The 21,552-nt window shown below is 38.1% G+C and overlaps 1 protein-coding gene and 1 pseudogene across 3 annotated transcripts in view; one reads left to right on the top strand and one right to left on the bottom strand.

The window, feature by feature from the left end:
• The window catches only part of Bmpr1a (bone morphogenetic protein receptor type 1A), a 113,673-nt gene that overhangs the window by 49,488 nt on the left and 42,633 nt on the right, over positions 1-21,552 (top strand). For all 3 annotated transcript variants that reach the window (XM_020161330.2, XM_020161334.2, XM_020161331.2), the window contains one exon: positions 9,212-9,326. The gene's annotated coding sequence lies outside the window, so the exon portion shown is untranslated. The remainder of the gene's footprint in view (positions 1-9,211; positions 9,327-21,552) is intronic.
• On the bottom strand, positions 7,222-7,344 carry LOC141425320 (small nucleolar RNA SNORA2/SNORA34 family; annotated as a pseudogene).

The raw sequence follows: 21,552 nt of genomic DNA on the forward strand, positions 1-21,552 counted from the left end.
CTGGACCTTGCTAGGTAAGTGTCACTGAGCTGCACCCCAGCCTTTGACAGACACTTGTTAAAATATGGTAAAGAAAGACTTTATTCAGGACCGCTGCTGTTAGTAGAGACCACTATAATAGAGTCTGGCAGAGTTTGAGCTCAACTTCAATACAGCATAGGCAAATGGGGACATAGAGCCAAGGGGAAGATGGGACTTCATGGATGGAAAATTACTAAAAGGAAACTCTTAGGTGTAAAGGGGACATTCTGACTAAACATAACAGGATTGTACCTGAAGACAGGCCGGGTGATCAGAAAGAGGATGATGGGGAGAGGGGCCTGATCAGATACCAAGGGGTAGAGGGATTACTGCTAAACTAACTTAGTAGTGTTCTTTACTGAAACTGTATTTTATATGAACGTACACAGATAGACCTAGATGAAGATTTGGGAGGCTGACTACAGTTTGGCCAAGCAAAGAATCTGTCAATGTCTAGGATTGCAATTGGTAGGTGTCACTGTGTATATTTAGCTGTTTTTTCAGTAGTAGGATTTTGAACTCAGTCCTCATACTTACTTAGTAGGCAAGTGCTCTCCCTTGAGCCACACCCCCAGCCCTTTTTGCTTTAATTATTTTTCAGATAGTATGTCAGGCTTCTGCGCTGGCCAGCTTCAAACCAGGATTCCTCTACTTCTGCCTCCTGAATAGGTGGGATTACATTTTAATTATTTTCCCTCAGGACCTTGTGGTTGCTAGGCAAGCACTCTGTCATTTAAACTACACCTCAGGCTCTTTTGTTTTAGGTTAGTTTTAGATAGGATCTCTGGCATAGACTGCAGTCCTACATACGATAGCTGGGACCACAGAGGAACACCACCACTGCCAGCTTGTTGGTTGAGATGGGGTGTCATGAACTTAGCTGAACTGGTCTCAAACCATGATCTTTGCCATTGCTCTCTGCCTCCCAAGTAGCTGGGATTACTGGCATGAGCCACCATGTCTGACTAGTTTGGAAACTCCCCTGTTTTCCCAAAGTAGCTGTGCTCCTTTACATGCTCACAAGTCATGTAGTAGTAATCCATTTTATTCACATTCTTGCCAGTACTTGGCATTGTCACCGCTTTTAATTTTAGCTGTCCCATCGTTGTGTATTGATGATCTCTGTGTAACTTGCATTTCCTGATGACTAGTATCTTTGCATGTGCTTAATTACTATTCATATATCCTCTTCAGTGAAATGTCTCTTCATATTTTTTGCCCATTTTCTAGTTGACTTTCTTTTTGATGAGTATTTTTAAAAATTAATTAAAAAAAATTTTTTTGTGGGGCTGGGATTAAACCCAGGGCTTTATATGTGCTAGGCATATATAGTGGTGTCATTCTCCATTCTCAGTCACAGCCTCTAGCTCCAGATGACCACTAGTCTATGGGATTGCATACTTAGGATATTTCATATAAATGGAATCATACAGTGTGTGGCCCTGTGTGTCTGTGTTTGTTCATTCAGCATATTTTCAAGGTTTATCCATGTTATATCATGAATCAGTTCTTTTTATGGCTTTATTTTTATAGCCAAATAGTATTCAGTCTTATGAAAGACCACGTTATTTAGATATTTAGATTATTTCCAATTTCCTGCTTCCACTAGGAGAATTGCTATGTAGCCTTTCAGCCCTTTCTCACTCATGATACACACATACACTTCTGTATGTGTGTATAGTTTTCCTTTTTAAAACAGTGAATTTGGGATATCATTCTATGCTCAGAAAAGTCTATATGATACTTCTCGTTCTTTTTAATGACTGTTTAATGCTCATTGTGGCTATTTAACTGATCCCATACTGGTAAACATTTAGATGACTTGAGTGACTTTCTCAGTTACTTTCTCATAGAACAGTATTAATAAAGGTTTTATTTAGTGTCTTTTTGGTGCAGAGTTTATTTTATATATTTCTTTCTCCTTCACTGTCATTCATCATTCACTTATGCTTTAAACTCTTGGAATACAAGCACTAGTAAAATGCTGTTGCTATTGTATTGAGGTTATCTTTGCAATAAATATACAGCATACTTCACTGTCACAGGCACACTGTGTTATTACTGGAATCCTGTACAACAAGTGACAGCTTAAGTGAGTGGGGAGGATTTAACAGGAGAGAATTTGAGATGGGTCTTTATGAGGACAAGTGGAAGTTCACTTGGCAAAAAATAAAGATGAGCACATTCTGATTTTTGAATTAGAATTGCAAGTGTAAAGAAGGGTAAAAGCATTTAATAGCCTAGCATGTTTATAAAATAGCAGATAGTTTAATGTGGCCAATAGAAGGTTTTGGGGCAGGAGTAGTAGGAGAAAATAAGATGTTGATTACATTGAAAACAGATTTATATGAATGTCCTCCTAAGGAATTTGGACTTGATTTTGTGCGTAGTTGGAAATCATTGAAAAAATGTAATTAACACTCATTTTTTTTTAACTTTAGTAAATAGAGTTATGCTGTGAATATTTTAGATTACTTCTATCACCTCCCGTTACCACCTTCTACCTTTTGCTCTACACTTTGCTTCTTGTCTCTATACCTGCCCTTTCTAACCATTTCATACATATGGAATCATACAGTATATGTGTTATTTTCATCTGGTTTCTTTCATTTAGCATGATTTTAAAGTTCATTCATGTTATATTGTATGTCCATATTTCAATCCTTTTTATTACCAAGTGGCATTATGCTCTGTGGTTATGTCACTCTTTGTTTATCCCCTCAGCAAGTGATGGACGGTTAAATTGTTTCATTTTGGGGTTACTGTGAATAATACTGCTATTAACATTTGTAGATAAGTCTTTTGTGGACACATATTTTCAGTTTTCTTAAGTAGCTTTCCATAGAGAACATTTTGTTTCATATGGTGAGTTTCTGTTATATTTGAAAAATTGGCAAATTGTTCTCCAAAATGACTAAGTCATTTTAAATTCCCATGAGCAATGTATGAGAGCTCCAGTTTTTTCATGTCTTAACAGTTGGCATTGACTATTTTTTAGATTATAGCTAATCTAATGACTGTGTAGTGGTATCTTACTGTTTTAATATGCACTCCCCTAATGAAGTATGATATTTGTCCTCTTTTTACAAAGTACAGTTGTATTTGGGAACACAGGTAGAGTAGAGGTTAGAACAAAAGAGGCTGTCTGAAAGATGAGTGCATGCACTTGATATTGTGTATAGAGTTGGAGAAGTCAGATTCTGAACGTACTATAGAGCTAAAATGGGCAGAATTTAGCAACTGTTTCAGTATAATCCATGTAGCAGAAGAAGTGGTTCTTACTGATCCCAAGATTTGAGAGACTCTGTTGGGGAGATGATGTTGACAAGCCAAAAAAGTGAACACAGGTGCATGAACAATTTTTGTATTGGGAGAGCATGGCTTTTATATTGATCCTGTTTTCTTGATGTTCCACTAGAATAAACATTTAATAGAGTTGTTTAATAGTTTGGAAATGTGTGTTTAGTTCAAAAGATGGACCCGAACTGAGACTTAAATTTAGAGGATCTATCATTGTGTAGATAATAATTGAATTCATGGAAATTCACTTATTTAATCCATTAATCAGTCTTATTTTCTGGCTTACTTTGGGTAACTAAAAAAATGCTTTAACATTAAAGGATTTAGTATAACATAAGATCCAAGTTAAGATAGTCCTGTGATTATTCAGAAAGGCATTAAACAATATCCCCAAAGTCCCAGTTCTTTTCTTTTTTGGTGGGGGAGGCAATACTGGGGTTTGAACTCAGGGCCTCACACTTGCTTGGCAGGCTCTCTACCACTTGAGCCATACCTTTTTTGTGTTGGGTATTTTCTTTCTTTTTCTCTTTTTTCAGTACTGGGGTTTGAACTTAGAGGCTGACTTCCAACCTTGATCCTTCTAATCTTTGCCTCCTAAGTAGCTAGGAGTGCAGGCATGAGCCACTAATGCTTGGCTTCTTTCCATCTTTTTATTTGAGGTACTGGGGTTTGAACTCAGGGCCTATACCTTGAGCTACTCTACTAGCCCTCTTTTGTGAAGGGCTTTTTTGAGGTAAGGTCTTGTGAACTATTATACCCGGGCTGACTTCGAATTGTGATCCTCCTGATCTCTGCCTCCTGTGTAGCTAGGATTACAGGCATGAGCCACCAGAGCCTGGCTTCTTTCCATCTTTTAGTGCTATTCTTCTTGATTCATTGAGATGTCCTTTTAGGCAGTTCTCGTGATCCTATGGTGACTGCTACAGTTCTGATTAACACATTCTAATCCAGAGTTGAATTTAAAAAAGCAAAAAAAAAAAGACGTGAGAGTTGTTTTCATCTGGCTCTTTTCTTCAAACCAGCAAAGTCTTTTCTGGAAGCTCCCTAGCTAACATAGTTTAGCCTTATAGGCCAGAATTGTAATTAAGTACTTTTTGCCTACTGGCAAAGGGAATGAAAAGTCCCAATTGAGTTACAACAGAGCTAGTTTCTAGCCCAAGAATCTTTTTCTGATACTGAAAGAAGCATTTTCCTCCTTGTCTTTGGCACTCTTTTATAGTTTAGATAGGTTTTTTTAGACAGCTCAGGATCATATCACTGGGTTGTTACTATTCAGTAATTCAGATCAGTTAATATTTGTTGAAATCCTATTCTGTGTCATTAACTATGCTAGATTCTAGAATACAGAAATGAATCCATTTGGAAAAAAATTTTCAATTTGGTAAGAAGAAAATACGCTTAAACAGAAGAATTATTCACTGAAGTTCGTTTGTATTGTATTTATCATTTTTGTTTTTATATATATTTAATGGCACTGTTTATATCTTCGGATTTATAGAAAAGGCATCTTGAAGGTTTATTGGGGTTTGAATGCAGGGATTCACACTTGCTAGGCAGGGGCTCAACCACTTGAGCCACACACCCCCAGCCCTTTTTTGCTTTAGTTGTTTTTCAAATAGGGTCAACCATTTCTGCCTGGGCATGCCAGGACTGTGATCCTCCTACCTATGCCTCCCACATAGCTAGGATTTTAAGTGTGTACCACTATGCTAAGCTTTTTTTTGTTGAGATGGGGGTCTTGTTTTTTGCTAGGGATTGCATTGAACCATAATCCTCCTGATCTCCACCTCCTAAATGTATAGGTATGAGCCATTGTGCCTGGCTGCATCTTGAGTTTTAAAATCAAGCTTATATTCAGCTGATAAGTAGACTTTTTAGACTTTGTTTTGGTGAGACTGGGGTTTGAACTCAGAACTTCACACTTGCAAAACAGACACTGTACTGCTTGAGCCAAACCTCCAGTCCATTTTGCTCTGGTTATTTTGGAGGTGGGATCTCACAAACTCCCTCAAACTGTAATCCTCCCAGTCTCAGCCTCCCAAGTAGTTAGGAGTACAGGCTTGAGCCGCCAGCACCCGGCTTCAAACATTTAGAATATAGCTTGTTCATGAGTTATCATCGCTTTTTGTGTTATGTGCTTACAAGTGAATGATAAGCTAACTTAAATTACGTTATTTGAGTTACTTAAAGCTAAAACTGTATTATATTTTTGTACCATAATGTTTGTGATTTCTAGTTAATATACTGAAGGTTTTAATAGTATTACCTTTTGTTTAAGATCCCAGCTGAAACATTTGTAAAATACACATTATCTTGTAATGTGGTTCTTATTTTTAAAAAATGATTGTTTGAGTGCAGTTGTAGTGTTTACACAATAAATAGTATTTATACAGTACATGGGGTGCTTTTTATGGGTGCTGAGGACAGGAGAAAGAACAATAGTAAAAGTAAGATGTGCAATCACTTGATTCCTTTGAATACTCAGAATTACATTTTGATAACTAATACACATTTGAGTAATTTTAAGTTTTATCTTAGACCAAATGTGTTTTATCAAAGCATATTTATGCTGTATTCTTTTCTATAAGCCAAATCTTATATTTATAGGAATTAATGGGTTTGCTTTAATACCTCAGATTTAAAAATAACTACTGTCCACAATGGGTATTGTCCCTGGTGGGTTCTGTGTGCCTAGTGAATGTTGTTTTAGTTTTTGCAGTGCTGGGGATTGAACCCAGGGCCTAATGTATAGTAAGCAAGCATTCTACCATTGAACTACACTCCTGTCCTTAGTGATCATTAAAATACCTTGGTTACTTAAAATTTGACAGTTTAAATAATTTTGAAAATCAAGAGAAATGTATATATTTTGGTGTGTCAGAAACGATACTTTGTAAAGAAAACATAGGAATAAAATGAACATTTGTTTGTTTGCAAATAATTAACTTTGAACTGACGTTAGTACTGAATTATACAGTGTTAGTATATACTTTAAAAAGTTTGATTTTCTTTTATCCCAAGTCATTAAGAAGCTCTTGATGTGCTTTTAGAATTACCTTCAATTTAATGTGTTTGCTGTAATTAATGTGCTTGAAATTTTCAGCACAAAATATTTCGTGAAAAAATTATACTTTGCTTTTTACCAGCATCCCTTGTTGAACATAAGTGTAAAGTGCTAAAAGCCTGTAGTAAATTACCTTGTAAATTAAATGACTGAAGTTTGAAATATTTTTTGACTATGTAAAACCTATGTTTATGCATGTACGTATTTATGGATTTTTATGCTTGCAGAACTGTAGCACTATATTGTAAAGGTCTTAACCTTTACTTTATTCGTATGATTTCTAGTATGTAAAATATGATTTGCAGACCTGTACTGTGAAACACATCCTTTTCTTTATTGTCTTTTGTTTTCCTCTGAGTAATGAAGTCAAATCTTACTTGACTTTTCCTTAGCAGGCTTTAAAGCCACTTTTTAAAAAATATTTTCTCAAGTTTGTTAAGTGTTCGTGTATATGAGAGAACCAAGGGGAAAAGATCATCTGGAGTTTTGAAGGTGGCATATTTGAAAATTCTTCTGGTTATGTGTTTTCTTTTACTAACTTTAGATTTAGCCTAAAGCTTAAACCTTTGTTTTTAGCTGTGGAAACAAATATAATAATTAGTGTTATAATAAACAATGATCAGTAAATGGTTTACATATTATTATTTGATCCACTGGACTATCTACTGTAATTAGGCTAAGGCTTATACATTTATGTGTGTGAATATAGACACATGAACACAATTTTGGCTGTACTGGGGTTTGAATTCTGGGCTTCATGCCTGCAGAGCTACTCCTTGAGCCACACCTCCAACTCTTTTTGCTCTGGTGATTTTTTTTTTTTTTTTTTATTAACCTGATGTTTCTTTCTAATGAATTGGCCATTACATTTCTATAGTTCTGAAATGACCAACAGACTGTAGGAAGACATGTCTTTAGGCTCCTGCTTCAGCAAATTGCTGGCCTCGATTCAGGAGCATTGCTTTGGTTAAGTTATTGTTGTTTTTGATGACACTGGGGTTTGAACTCAGAGCCTTAAACTTACTAGGCAGGCGCTCTACCACTTGAGTCACTCCACCAGCCCTGGTTGTTTTTGCGATAGAGTTGCCCAGGCAGTCCTGGACTTCCTGCTATAGCTGGGATGACAGCTGCCACGCACAGCTTTTTTCCCTTGAGATGGGGTCTTATGAACTTTTTTTTTGCCCGGGATAGCCTAGAACCATGATCCTTTCCATCTGAGCTTCCTTTGTAACTGGGGTATCAGGCATGTGCCACCATACCAGCTATTGGTTGAAATGGGGTCTTCTGAACTTTTTGCCTGGGTTGGCCTTGAACCATGATCTTCCCAATCTCATCCTCCCAAATAGGTAGGATTATAGATATAAACCACTGGTGCCCTACTAAGGCTCTATATTTTAAACAGAGGCACAATGGTGGACTGTCTTTACTTTCATGCAAATAGATTAATTTGGGCTTTATTTAATATAGTGATTACCTCCTCTCCTTCTACACACATATCCCCAGGGAATAATGGTAAAGAATGACATTGGAGGGAAATCTTTTGCCATTTCTAAAGTGGAAACATAATGCATTTTTAAAAAATTAGTGTTAAAGAAATTATTTAAGATTATGAAGGTCACAGGAAATAAAATAAGAGAAATGGCCTTCCTCATTTCTCTTAGTGACAGTCTGAGAATTTTATAGTCATAAAAACACTTGGAAAATGTTAGGGACCTGATTAAGTTGTGGGTAAGTGGTGCACTAAGAAGACTGTTAAAGGCTCCTAAATGCAGATAAAGCATTTCTAATTGCTTCAGGGTCTTTAAAAGACTCAGCCTGGTTCTGTGTCAGCCTGTATGCTGAGCAGAGACTCTTGTCTTTAAGGAAGACTACTATCTGGTATGCTAGGCCATTTTGTTTGCCCTAGTTTACATGAATGTCATCATTATTGCCAAGACCCGAAATTTAAGCATTAATACAAATGACGCTTCTAAATGGTCTTGAAAATAAAGACCTTTGACCTTGCAGTGGGCCATAGGTAATGTTCATACAGCTTTTGAAATTTCGTTTTGAAATATGAAACAACAAACTTTGTCATTTGAAGTTGAAATTATTTTTAAGATCTCTGAGTAAACATGACACATCTTTAAATTAAAATTTTCTTTGGCTTCCCTCCCCCCTTTTTTGATTGACAGGTTTCACTATGTAATTCAGGCAGGCCTTGAAGTTACTATGTAGTTAGTGCTGGCCTCAAACTTAGGATCCTCTTGCCTCAGCCCCCTTAGGGCTGGGATGGCAAGTGTGTGCCACCATTCCTGTCTGATTTCCATCTTTTAGATTTATGTATGTTTGTTCCTTGAAGCAGTAGGGTCCTAACTATATCTGTCCCATGGTATTGAACCATCAGTGTGATTAATTCTTCATCCTCACAAATTCTAGGTAGTAGTTGGAGCTATTTAGAAAGGGAAAAAAATGATACTAGCTCAGTGATCAAATATGTTTTTGGCTATGTAAGAATCTGAATATGGTAGAATTATACATTTCAGTGCTGTTTCCAACAGTTCTTGTTTTTTCAAATTGAGATTTTTGTTTCTCAAAACCTTAAATTAAAATGAAAGTTTTATAGGTAATAACCTTTTTTCCCTCTCACAGAATTAACTTTAAATTCTCCTTTGGTCAGAGGTTGGGAAAATAGTAAAGTGATGTTTCTAAAAAACACTGGAGCTTTTCATAGCCTTGTAAAATGTATAATTTTACACATGAAACATTTTTAGTATTACTTTAACACATATTATTCTGATAAAAAAGTTTTTTGTCTTAAATACGTTCTTTTTTTTTCCCAAACAGATTTATGAAAATATGCATCCGTTTAATACTGTCTTGGAATTCATGAGATGGAAGCATAGGTCAAAGCTGTTTGGAGAAAGTTGGAAGTCCAGTTTTATCTAGCAACCTCCCTGAGGTAAGGAAAAAACTTTCAAGAAAATAATAGAGCAATATGAAAATTTTCTTAACTATTAAAATTGTCCTTTAACTGCAACTTTGAACTTCTTTAGCTCCTTTATAATACCACAACTTTGTATTAACCTTTTCTTTTCTTTTCTTTTCTTTTCTTTTTCTTTTTCTTTTTTTTATTTTTTATTTTGGGCTGTACAGGGGTTTAAACTTAGAGCCTCTTGCTTGCCAGGCAGGCACTCTAGCACTTGAGCCATACCCTAGTCACTGTGCCTGGATTCAGCTTTTTAGTTTCTTGAATCATTTTTCTTATGAGTTAGCAAGTAATTCTAATATGTTTTCCTCTTGAACCTCTTCAGGAATAAAAAAATTTTATTTCTTACTTATATCACTTTTAAAATTCTAATTATAGAAAATAAGCATTTCTAAGATTTTTCTACTTCTGTTTAAAATTAGAAAGTATAATTTTTACATGTTTTAGAATTGGGGATAAGATTTTTAGCATGTTAGAATAGTATGTCTTTGAAAATAGAATTTAATGTATAGAAGTAGGAGCTGCAGTAATGGCAGAAATAGAAAAGCATTCTAAGATAATATTTGCAGAGAATCAAGTCAGGTGAAAGGTTTGAATTTTTCAGGATCTGCATTTTGAAAAAATGGACATGCAGTGTTATAAAATATTCTATATTTTTACTTCTGGAAATGGTAGTTCTTGCTCACTATTTCTGCTTTCATAAGACAGTCACTTTAACCTCTGCCTACCCTTACCAAATCCCCTGGATTTGTTCTTCTGAAAAATGCTGTGACTTTCTAATATTTTCAGGGTTCACATCCTTTGCTGTCATCATTCTCTCTTTCCTGAAGATCTCTTGGTCTCCATGATCCTGTGTTCTTCTAATTTTGCATCTTTATTCCTTCTGTTTTTCTTTCTCCTGCTACTTTTAAATGACTTTTTTTCAAGGTTTTATTTTAGAGATCCTTTTATTTTTTTATGTCTTTCTTAATCTCATGATTTTAAGAATTAGCTATAAAATGTCTTTTACCTTTATGCCTCAGTTGTGACCTTGTGTCTAAGCTTCAGACCCATTTTTCTGACAGCTTGCAGGATGACTTAAGCTTTTAACATCTCTCACACTTTACATTTTTTACATTTAATTCAAGAGCTTGCCGCCCAGTGTTTTCCTTTTGTTAATGGGCTTCTTTGTTATCACCCAAGCTCTGGATCTCACACTGTATCTTCCTCATCTTTTGTGTCCTACCTTCTATCAAAGATCAGTTCCTACCAGGTTTACCTCTATAATGTATCATGAATGTTTTCATCATCTCCTTCCTGATTCCCCATTACCATCCAAGTTTAGAGCCTTACATTATATTTCACTGGAAATATTGGTCAACCAACACTCACTCAATTGCCTCTATCATTCTTATCTTGGTAGTCACAACAGCGTTTTCCAAAGCACACTGACTATTCTGGTAGCATTCAGAATTATTTTAGTAATACACAGATGAATGTTTAAAGATTTAAAAACTTATTTATTTTAATAACCTCCTATTCATGACAAATAACACTTACTTTCCCACTTAAGATAGTGACAATGCTTTACTCTTTATTGATTCAGAAATTCGAATTAATCATACTTTCAGTTCATGCAGAAAACTTGTTTTCTATAAGGCCCTTCAGTTGACTTATTTTTATCTCCCTTATTCTTCATCCTGCACTCCCATTTTCCATTTTCTTTTTCTCTTGCTTTAGGAAACCACTGTAATTGTTCTTGCTGTATTTTCTTTGAATGAATGTATCCTTATAAAACATTGTGGATTAGGGTATAAGTAAGTATTTGGCATAATTTAAATATTGCTGCAGATATTTTGTCTTCTTTTTAACTGTTTTCTCTCAACGCTGGAAAAATCTCTACATATCACTGTATGTACACTTTCTCGTTGCTTTTAACTTTAGTGTCCCACAATGTATACCACCTCTTTTAAAGAGGCAGTATACTCTGTTCAGAAGTACAAGCAGTGGAGCTTGCTTGCCTCAGTTCACATCTTGGCTTTACCACTTTCAGTGTGGATTCTGTTCAAGTAAGCCTTGAGAAAAGGACTGCAGGCTGGGCAGTTTATTTGGGAGCTGAACCAAAAAACAAATGAGAGAATGGGAAAAATGAGACAGAAGAGTAAAATTACTTGGTGTGTTAATGAGCCAGTGAACTAGTACTGTACTTCAGTGGTGTTCAGTCCCTTTGGGAATCCTCCGAATGTACTTCAGTATTGTCCTGCCAAAGGACGGTTATGCCTTGACTGTTTTCTCTTGATTATTGAGGGCTCTCCTAGGGTGTAAGCACTACGCTTCTGTGGTCGTGTCTCTAGACTGCTGAGTTGTCTTCTTGACTGAGTGTGTATATGTGTTGCTAGGATTGAACCCAGGGCCTCCATGCATGCTAGGTAAGTGCTCTACTACTGAGTGTCCCACCCCTCCCCATCCTACGCCCAAGCTCTCTTCTTTAGGTTTGGAAAAGTCCCCGAAGAACAGAACCAAGCCATGCCTTGCTCACTCTTTTTTTTTTTTTTTTGATTTTTTTTGGTGCCCCGTGTGAGGAACGAACTCACTTGCTCACTCTTGATATCAGATGCTATCAGACTGCACAGAGCTGCAGTGAGAAAAGGGAGGCTGAGAGGATCTGTTGCAGAGCACCAAAGTATGCTAGAGACTCCCTCTCTTATCTCTCATTAAATCTGCTCCATCATAGACCTTTCAAATTGGTGGCTATTTAATCACTAAAAGTTATATCTTTAACAAGGGTTAGAGGAATAAGCTGTAATCCCCACTACTGCAGCTGGTCCTGAGGCCATAATTGATACCCACCATGAGATGCTCTTAAAGCCTTTAGATAGTGGTGTTGTTAATAGGGTGTATGCTGGGCAGGGAAGGTAAACCCATTCTGCATCCTCCTGTGTTAGTTGGCACTCAACAGTATCAATAATTAAGTCAGCCTTCATAAGAAGGAGGCCATGCTGGTTGATCTGTGTATAGCATTCCTCCATCTGTCAACATAACTATCCCATTCATGGGCCTTTTTTGCTCCAACATTGGGGTAACCAAGGGCAGAAACTGGATGGATGATGAGTCGTCCATCTGTAGCTAGGATGTAGTTGCATACCTCTTCTGTAGTGGTGGTACTTTGTATTGACCCTCTTAGGGGTATGAACATGCCTCTTTCCCAAGCTCCTTCTCTCTTTTTTTTTTTTTTTTCTATTTGACTCTTCCATCCCCCTTATCAATCAGCCGACCATCACCTACTACCTCGGAGCCCAAGTTTTTTCTTCTAGTTTCTTCTCCTTTCACAGTGCCCATCGAGAGAGTTTCCCTCTGTCCATAAAGTCATGTGAGTAGGGTTTAGAACATTAGCAGTCCATTTTTTACTTTTCTCTGTTAACCAAGTCATAGGTTTTTCTTTTCTGTTAATCACTGTGAATGTACTATAAAGTTATTGTTATGACCATAAATAAGATCAGTGCAGTAGAGGTAGGTTGCATGAGGTTTTGGGCTGTCTCTCACAGTTTATTCATGCCCTGTGGACCTGGGTAAGCCACATACACCATTTCTACCATGCAGTGATTGCTGCTGTGCCTGACCTTGTGACTGGTAGCTCGTGATGGCAGCTCTAGTCACAGAATCCTTAATGTTCCCTACTTGTGTCAGGAGCCCATTATCATGTCTTGAGGTGCTTTTTCCAGTAGTGCTGCAGAAGGTCTAACTTTGCTTCAGGAAATCCAGAGGGCTGTGCTAAAATTCTCCCACAGAGACTGTCCAGAAAACCCACACTGCATCCTAATCCAGCACAGATGCTAAGTGTGTTGAGCCTGAGCTTGAGTGGCTTGCTCTGGAGCTTGTTTTACTGGAGCCTCTTTTTGTCTTGCTCCTAATCAAAACTGGCTGCCTCTGATCACCTCCTCTCTTCTACTAGTTCTCCTAGTTATTGAGTTGACTTAAAATGAGTCGTGTGGTTTTATGCCCATTCCTAGGGGCTTAGGGTTTCCTATACACTCATTTAGTTCTGGTTTTATGCATCTCTTGTTGAGTGTTCCAGTAGGCATTGGAAGTCAGGGTTCTCTCTCCTGTGGACTAACAAAGAAGCCAACAAATTGTAACCCATTTCTTGATGCTCTGGAAGGAGTCTACGCATTCCCAAATGTAGGATTCTTCAGCAGTATATCCTGTGAGGGCTGCTTCTAGGTCTGCTGATACATGTTACATGTAGCAGCTTTTAAAGGTCTGCTTGCAGCAAGGCCAGCAGTGTAACTCCAAGTTTGTACAAAAGATAAGTTGTGTTACTACTTTTGCTTTTTCCTTGGGCCCCATTGAAAATTCAGCCACACACTCACTAACTTATGGGTACTTTGATGGTGAACACGTGTCTTCCGTGTGTGGTCCTGGGTTCAATTCCTAGTACCAAAGAGGGTGGGAAAAATCATGAAATGCTTCTTTGTTTGTTTAGGTGGTACTGGAATGAATTTGTTTGTTTATTTACTTAGTGGCACTTGGGGTTGAATTCAGGGCCTTGCACTTGATAGGCAGGTGCTGTACAACTTTAGCCACTCCCAGCCCTTTTTGCTTTTAGTTATTTTTGGGTAGGGCTTTGTGTTTTTGCCCTGGGCTGGCCTCAGACCATGATCTTCCTATCTACGGTCTCCCATATAGCTGGGATCACAGGCACATGCCACCAAGCCTGACTTGTTGCTGGAGATGGGGTTTAGCTAACTTTTTGCCTGGGCTGGCATCAAACCACAGTCTTCCCAGGCTCTGACTCCTGAATAACTGGGAATACAACAGATGAGCCATTGTGCCTGACCACACAGTGCTTTTTGATTTTCACATTTATTCTTATAAAATTAGGTATTATGAGAATATCTGCCTTACAAAGTTATTGTGAAGGTTAAATGAATTAATGTATGGAAAGTATTTAGAGTAGTTCCTGGCATCTAGGTAGAGCTCTTAAATGTTAACTATTAATATATATTTATTATAATTGAATACTAATATTTAATTCTATTATTATTCGTTACTATTATTGCTGGGTCTCCTTATACTTAATATTATTTATTTGTATCTTTATTTTCATGTGACAAAACTTTCTAGAGATTCATGCTTTGTTGGTCTTTTCAAAGCACCAGCATTTGGTTTTATACTTCAACTCTACTTTTTTTGGTTATATATTTAATAATTTTTGCTTTTAGCATGTTAATTTTTCTACTGCTTCCTCTGCTACCCATTCTTGTTCTGTAGCTCTGTAATACATAAACATCCTTTTCATATCTTATGCTGCTTTGTGCTTGCACAGAGACAGGTGCTGTACCACTTGAGTCAGTCCCAGCCCCTAATCACCTCTCAACACTTACATTGGAGATGAGTTTTGTCAGGGGCGGGCCACCATGGCACAGCTCTTGAAAGGACTTGTAGATACACTTAAAGACTATCACAGATAGTCTGCTCTTCAAGAAAGCTCCTAATATGAGTTATTATTAATCAATTCATTTAACACTCAAATGAGGAAACCCTTGTGCTCACATTACTAGACGGAGAAAAAGCACTTGAAGAAATTCAACTCAATTCATGATAAAAATTCAAATTTAGCAAACTAATAGAGGGGAACATTGATTTTAGGATTAATTCAGGAGCAATTGACACACCTAATATGGAAACATTCTGTGCATAATGCAATATGTCTTACCATTTCTTCAAGTTTATTTTTTGTGTCCTTCAGGAGCTTTTGGGGGGGAGCACTAGAGGACCTTGTGCTTGCTTGGCAGGTGCTGTACCACTTGAGTCACTCTGCTAATCCTTTGTGTGTTGGTTACTTTTGAGATAGGGTCTCTGTGCAGTCCTCTTGTTTGTGCTTCCCTTAGAGCTGGGATGACAGGTGTACACCGCCACACCCAGCTTTTATTGGTTGAGATGGGATCTCAGGAACTTTTTTGCCTTAGCTGGCCTTGAACCTTGATCCTCTTCATCTCTGCCTCCTAAGTAGCTAAGATTACAGGCTTGAGCCACTGTGCCAGGCTTTTAAGGAATATTTTAAAATTTCGCTTACATCAGTGTTTTGCATTTGGGAGGTTCAAAATAATACAGTAAAATATGAAGTCACGGGGCTGGATGTGGTGACGCATGAGACTTTCTCTGAAAAACAGTCTAAAAGTAAAGGGACTCAGGTATTGCTTAAGTGCTAGAGCATTTGCCTAGCAAACCCAGGGTGCTGAGTTCAATCCCCCATTGCATTCCCCACCCCTAAAATTACCTAATATCTCCCAAAACTACTGTGAGACTTAGAGTGACCTAGAGTCCCACTTTTGGAATCTATCCACAGATTTACCTGCACAGGAAACAACAAAAACATCTGTTTAGGTTTATTTATTGCAGCATTGCTTATGATATAATGATATTGGAAATGATCTAACATACCCATCAACAGGAAAATGGGTAAATACAGCTGTGAAAGTTATATGCTGGAACACTATTTAACACAGAAAATGAATTCTGAAGAACTTACAAGTATCCATCATGGAAACTTTCAATCTTGCAATGTTGTAAAAAAAAAATTACAGTGTTTTAACTATAGAATAATGCTTTTTTCATATATCCGTAGAAAGTTTAATGGTATACAAAACAGTGCTTCTGTGTTGCTTAACCATCCTTTCTTTAAAATAAAGTGACAAGTTGGGTGCTGGGTATGTAGCTCAATGAAGCATTTTCTGGCATGTGTGAGGTCCTGGGTTTGATCTCCATTACTGCAAAAACAAATAATTAACTTTGAGCTGGATATGTTGGTACACTCCTGTAGTCCCAGCACTTGAGTGTAGAGGCAGAGGATTTTGAACTTGAGGACTGTATGTGCTTCTTAGTGACTTCCAGACCAGCCTGTCTCAAAAAATAAAATAAGCTGGGTGGTGGTGGCTCACACCTGTAATCCTAGCTACCTGGGAGGCAGAGACCAGGAGGATCATAGTTTGAAGCCAGCTGGGGCATATGGTTCATGAGACCTTATCTTGAAAAAACCCATCACAAAAAAGGGCTGGTGGAGTAGCTCAAGGTGTAGACCCTGAGTTCAAACCCCAGTACTGCAAAATAAATAAATAATAAGTAAATAAAATTTAAAAAATAAAGTAAAAGAACAAATTGGTAAGTACTTAGTTATCTTAGAAGAAAGAAAGGTACCTGAGCTTAAAGAAAGATACTAAAAAGAAGAAAAGAACAAGCAAACATGCAGTCCACACCATGCTATTAAATATCTTGATAAAATCAGGTTTGTGAGATTTAGTTTTCTATGTAGTTTTCCTATTCCTGTATTTCCTTTATTATTAAAGATCTAATTTTAACACCCATGGTAATTGGAGACTTACAGTTTATATATACATGACACCTTTGAACCTTTCCTTGTGTCTGCTTACTGAAAGATTGCCATTAAATTTAGATAGTGCCTTGCTACTCCTTTTGTCAGACCATATGGTTTGTTCAAAGAAAGGACTCTGTGTTCTCCTTTTGTCCTTGATTATTTTCATCATTATTCAATTTGGTATAACGACACAGTACTTAAAAGTAAAACTTAAGCATTGTTTCCCTTAAACCAGTACTGTAGGTTTGGGGACATTAAGTCTTAAGACCTCACCTAACATGAAAACAGTAGAAATTTTCCTCACTGGATCTTGACAGAAGTCAGGTTTCAATAAGGAGATGGGATCATTTATTCTCTGCCCCCCTCTTTTGGGAAAGGCTGGTTTGTGTATAAAATAAAAAGAACTGGCATAACATTTTAATCTTTTCTGCACAGCTTGGTGCCAGCTATATGCCAAACAAGGCTGTAAGTGCTAAAGGCACAAAGAACAGAGCCCTTCTGGAGCAGCCATTCTGAAGAAAGTGGCAGGCAGTAACAACATGAACAGCAGTAAAAGCCAGGTGCAGTGGGGCACACTTGTTATCCCAGCACTTGAGAGGCTCACAACTTTAAGGCCAGCCTGGGCTACAGAAGATAAACAAGCCAGGAGTCAGAGGCTCACACATAGCTACTTGGGAGGCCAAGAATCATGGTTTGAGGCTAGCTGGGACAAATAGTTTGAGAGACCCCATCTCCAAAATAATCAGAGCAAAATGGACTGGAGATGTGGCTCAAGTGGTAAAGCGTCTGTTTTGCAAGTGTGAAGCCCTGAGTTCCAACCCCAGTGCCACTGAAAAAGAATAAGTAACATCTAATGAAAGCATGCCAGGTGCTAAGGGGAGAAAATCACCAGAAGGAACAAGGATAGGAGCATCCACAGTTGCAGTAGGTTTGCAGTTTAAACTGGCAGGTGGTATCACTATAAATAAGAAAGTGATGCCCACTGAGCTTACTCACAAGGGGTGAGGTCATTTCCCATGTTGTGATGAACTGTTACAGGCAGAGGGCCCTCAAATGCACCAGTCTTGCAGCAGGGTCTGTGTTACATGTTTAAGTAATAACCAGAGGGCCAGTGCAACTTGAGTATAGCAAGTGGAGTCTGGTGGACCTTTGTAGACTTTGGTGTCTTACTCTCAGTGAGTCAGGGCACCACTAGAGGGTTTTGAACACAGGTGTGATGTAGTTTAATATGCTTTTGAGGAGGATGGCTCTGGCTGATGTGTTGAAGTGAATGTGGGTGAGGGTATGTAATGGGATGTTCAGGGAGACTCGTTAGGAGACGTTTGAATAATTCAGGCAAAGGACATGAGTGGCCTGGACAAGAGCTAGTACAGATGGTGAGAAGTGGTGGATTATGGGTATATTTTGAACGCAGAACCAATTGATTTAATGACAGATAGGATAAGGGGTATAAGGAGGAGGGAGAGAGCAGTCATGAATGACTAAGATTGTAGACCTGGGTAAAGAGGCTGGTAGCTGAGATGGGAAAGACTGTGGGTCTAACAAATTCAGGGAGTGTCCTCTCATCCCCAAATTTATTACTGTGTAATTTACAGTAATAAATTGTATAGATGCTGATAACATTATTAAGTCACTTTTTATATTATTTGAGTCATCTTAGAATTTTCTCTTGGCTGAGTACAGTGACTCACATCTGTAATTCCAACTACTTGGGTGGCAGAGATCAGGAGGATTGTGGTCTAAGGCCAACCTGGGGAAAAAGGTAGTGAGACTTCATCTTAAGTGTGCTTTTTATTTTATTATTTTTGAGGGGCGGAGTAGTACTGGGGTTTGAAGTCAGGGACTCATGCTTACAAGGCTCTACCACTTGAGCCACTCTGCCAGCCCCATTTTTGTGTTGGATATTTTTGAGATAGGGTCTCTTGAGCTGTTTGCCTGAGCTGGCTTCGAATTGTGATCATCCAGATTTTTGCCTCCTGAGTAGTGAGGATTGCAGGTGTGAGCCACCAATGACTGGCTAAGTGTGGTTCATTTTAATTCTTATCAGCTGGAACGGTTTTGGTGTCACAGAAAAAACTGACTTTCTCTGACCTAAAAAAAGAATTTACACTGGCTCTTAATTGAAAAGCCCCTAAGTACTTCAAGCTTCAGACCAAGCAGTCCATGTCCCCAGGGATCTGAATTCTTCTAGTCTCCTAGTTTTGCCTTCTGCTTCTGGTCTCAGCTTAGCTGCCAGCAGCTTCTGAGACCTGCTATTCTCTCATATACAGTCTGGAAAAGTGACTTTGCTCCTGCAGGCCCAGCAGCAGTGTTGAGGCTCTATTTGACCAGCTCACTCCTGAACTTTTCCTTGTGACATAAAGGACAGAATGTGTGGATTAATTTAACATAGGGTGGAGTTAGGGGGAAGTATGTACTCTGATTTTTTTTTTTTCTTAAATTGAAAGTGTAAAAAAAAAAAAAAAAAAGAGAAAACTGGGCGCCGGTGGCTCATGCCTGTCACCCTAGCTACTCATGAGGCAGAGATCAGGAGGATCGTGACGCTATTTGCCTGCTTAGGCAAATAGTTTGAGAGACCGTATCTTGAAAATACTCAACATGAAAAAGGTCTGGTGGAGTGGCTCAAGTGGTAGAACACCTGCCTCACAAGTAAGATGGTACTGGAGTTCAAACCCCAGTACCCACCTCCCCCCACAAAAAGTGTACAGCATTTTTTTTTTAAATAGCATTTGTGTTTATATAAGCACTGTGTTTAACACAGCAAGAGTGATTCTTTTTAAAGTAGTCAGGTGAGAAAGAAAAACAGAGAAGTACAATTGTTTGCAGACATTCATTTGATCATATAATTTTTCTTCCCAGTGAGGCTAAGGCAAGAGGATTGTGAGTTTCAGGTCAGCATGTGTTACATAGCGAGTTTGAGACTAACCTAGACTACTACACAGCAAGACTATGTCCAAAATTAAAACAAAACAGTTTCTTTTTAAATTCCTTGTTCCATTCTAATCAATTAAAGGAAATAAACTGAAGCACCCATCTCACACAGTGACCTTCAGTTTAGAGGGGCAGGAGAGTTCCCATCTTGTCATGATCCTCAGGACAGGCATTGACATTAGGACACTGGTGCTGGCAGGGGCCCAGCTGCAGAGGAACACAGCCAGGACTTCTCTAATTGTGTTTTTAATGGGGTCAAATCCATGTGCTCTGTATATTTTTCCTTTAATCTTGAGCATTGTGTTTCACGGAGAACCTAACTTGAAACACTGCAAAGCCAATCCTATAGAGTGTATTCCTTAATGCTTTACAGTTTTATATACACTTACAGTGTGTTTTGCTGCTTTCTTTCTGCTCAGTTTGTTTTGTAACATATTACTGCACAGTATAAATAAGCTCTGTAACATCACCTTCAGTTATGTGTAAGGAAACAAATTTATTTTTTAAAAAGATAATGTTTCACTCTGGAATTAGTAGGTATAGGTAAGAACTCTCTCAATGAAACCCCAGCAGCACAGCAACTAAGAGATAGCATAGATAAATGGGACCTCATAAAGCTAAAAAGCTCCTGTTCATCAAAAGAAATGGTCTCTAAACTGAAGAGAACACCCACAGAGTGGGAGAAAATATTTGCCAGCTACACATCAGACAAAGGACTGATAACCAGAATATATAGGGAACTTAAAAAACTAAATTCTCCCAAAACTAATGAACCAATAAAGAAATGGGCAAGTGAACTAAACAGAACTTTCTCAAAAGAAGAAATTCAAATGGCCAGAAAACACATGAAAAAATGTTCACCATCTCTAGCAATAAAGGAAATGGAAATTAAAACCACACTAAGATTCCACCTCACCCCTGTTAGAATAGCCATCATCAGCACCACCACTAACAACAGGTGTTGGCGAGGATGCGGGGAAAAAGGAACCCTCTTACACTGCTGGTGGGAATGTAAACTAGTACAACCACTCTGGAAAAAAATTTGGAGGCTGCTTAAAAAGCTAGACATCGATCTACCATATGATCCAGCAATACCACTCTTGGGGATATACCCAAAAGACTGTGACGCAGGTTACTCCAGAGGCACCTGCACACCCATGTTTATTGCAGCATTATTCACAATAGCCAAGTTATGGAAACAGCCAAGATGCCCCACCACTGACGAATGGATTAAGAAAATGTGGTATCTATACACAATGGAATTTTATGCAGCCATGAAGAAGAACAAAATGTTATCATTTGCTGGTAAATGGATGGAATTGGAGAACATCATTCTGAGTGAGGTTAGCCTGGCCCAAAAGACCAAAAATCGTATGTTCTCCCTCATATGTGAACATTAGATCAAGGGCAAACACAAGGGGATTGGACTATGAGCACATGATAAAAGCGAGAGCACACAAGGATGGGGTGAGGATAGGTAAGACACCTAAAAAACTAGCTAGCATTTGTTGCCCTTAACGCAGAGAAACTAAAGTAGATACCTTAAAAGCAACTGAGGTGCATAGGAAAAGGGGAACAGGTACTAGAGAAAAGGTTAGATCAAAAAGAATTAACCTAGAAGGTAACACCCACGCACAGGAAATCAATGTGAGTCAACTCCCTGTATAGCTGTCCTTATCTCAACCAGCAAAAACCCTTGTTCCTTCCTATTATTGCTTATACTCTCTCTACAACAAAATTAGAAATAAGGGCAAAATAGTTTCTGCTGGGTATTGGGGGGGGGGGAAGGGAGGGGGCGGAGTGGGTGGTAACGGAAGGGGTGGGGGCAGGGGGGAGAAATGATCCAAGCCTTGTATGCACATATGAATAATAAAAGAAAAAGAAAAAAAAATAAAAAGATAATGTTTCTTCTCA

This window comes from Castor canadensis, chromosome 7 (assembly GCF_047511655.1).
Source record: "Castor canadensis chromosome 7, mCasCan1.hap1v2, whole genome shotgun sequence".
Lineage (NCBI taxonomy): Eukaryota > Metazoa > Chordata > Mammalia > Rodentia > Castoridae > Castor > Castor canadensis.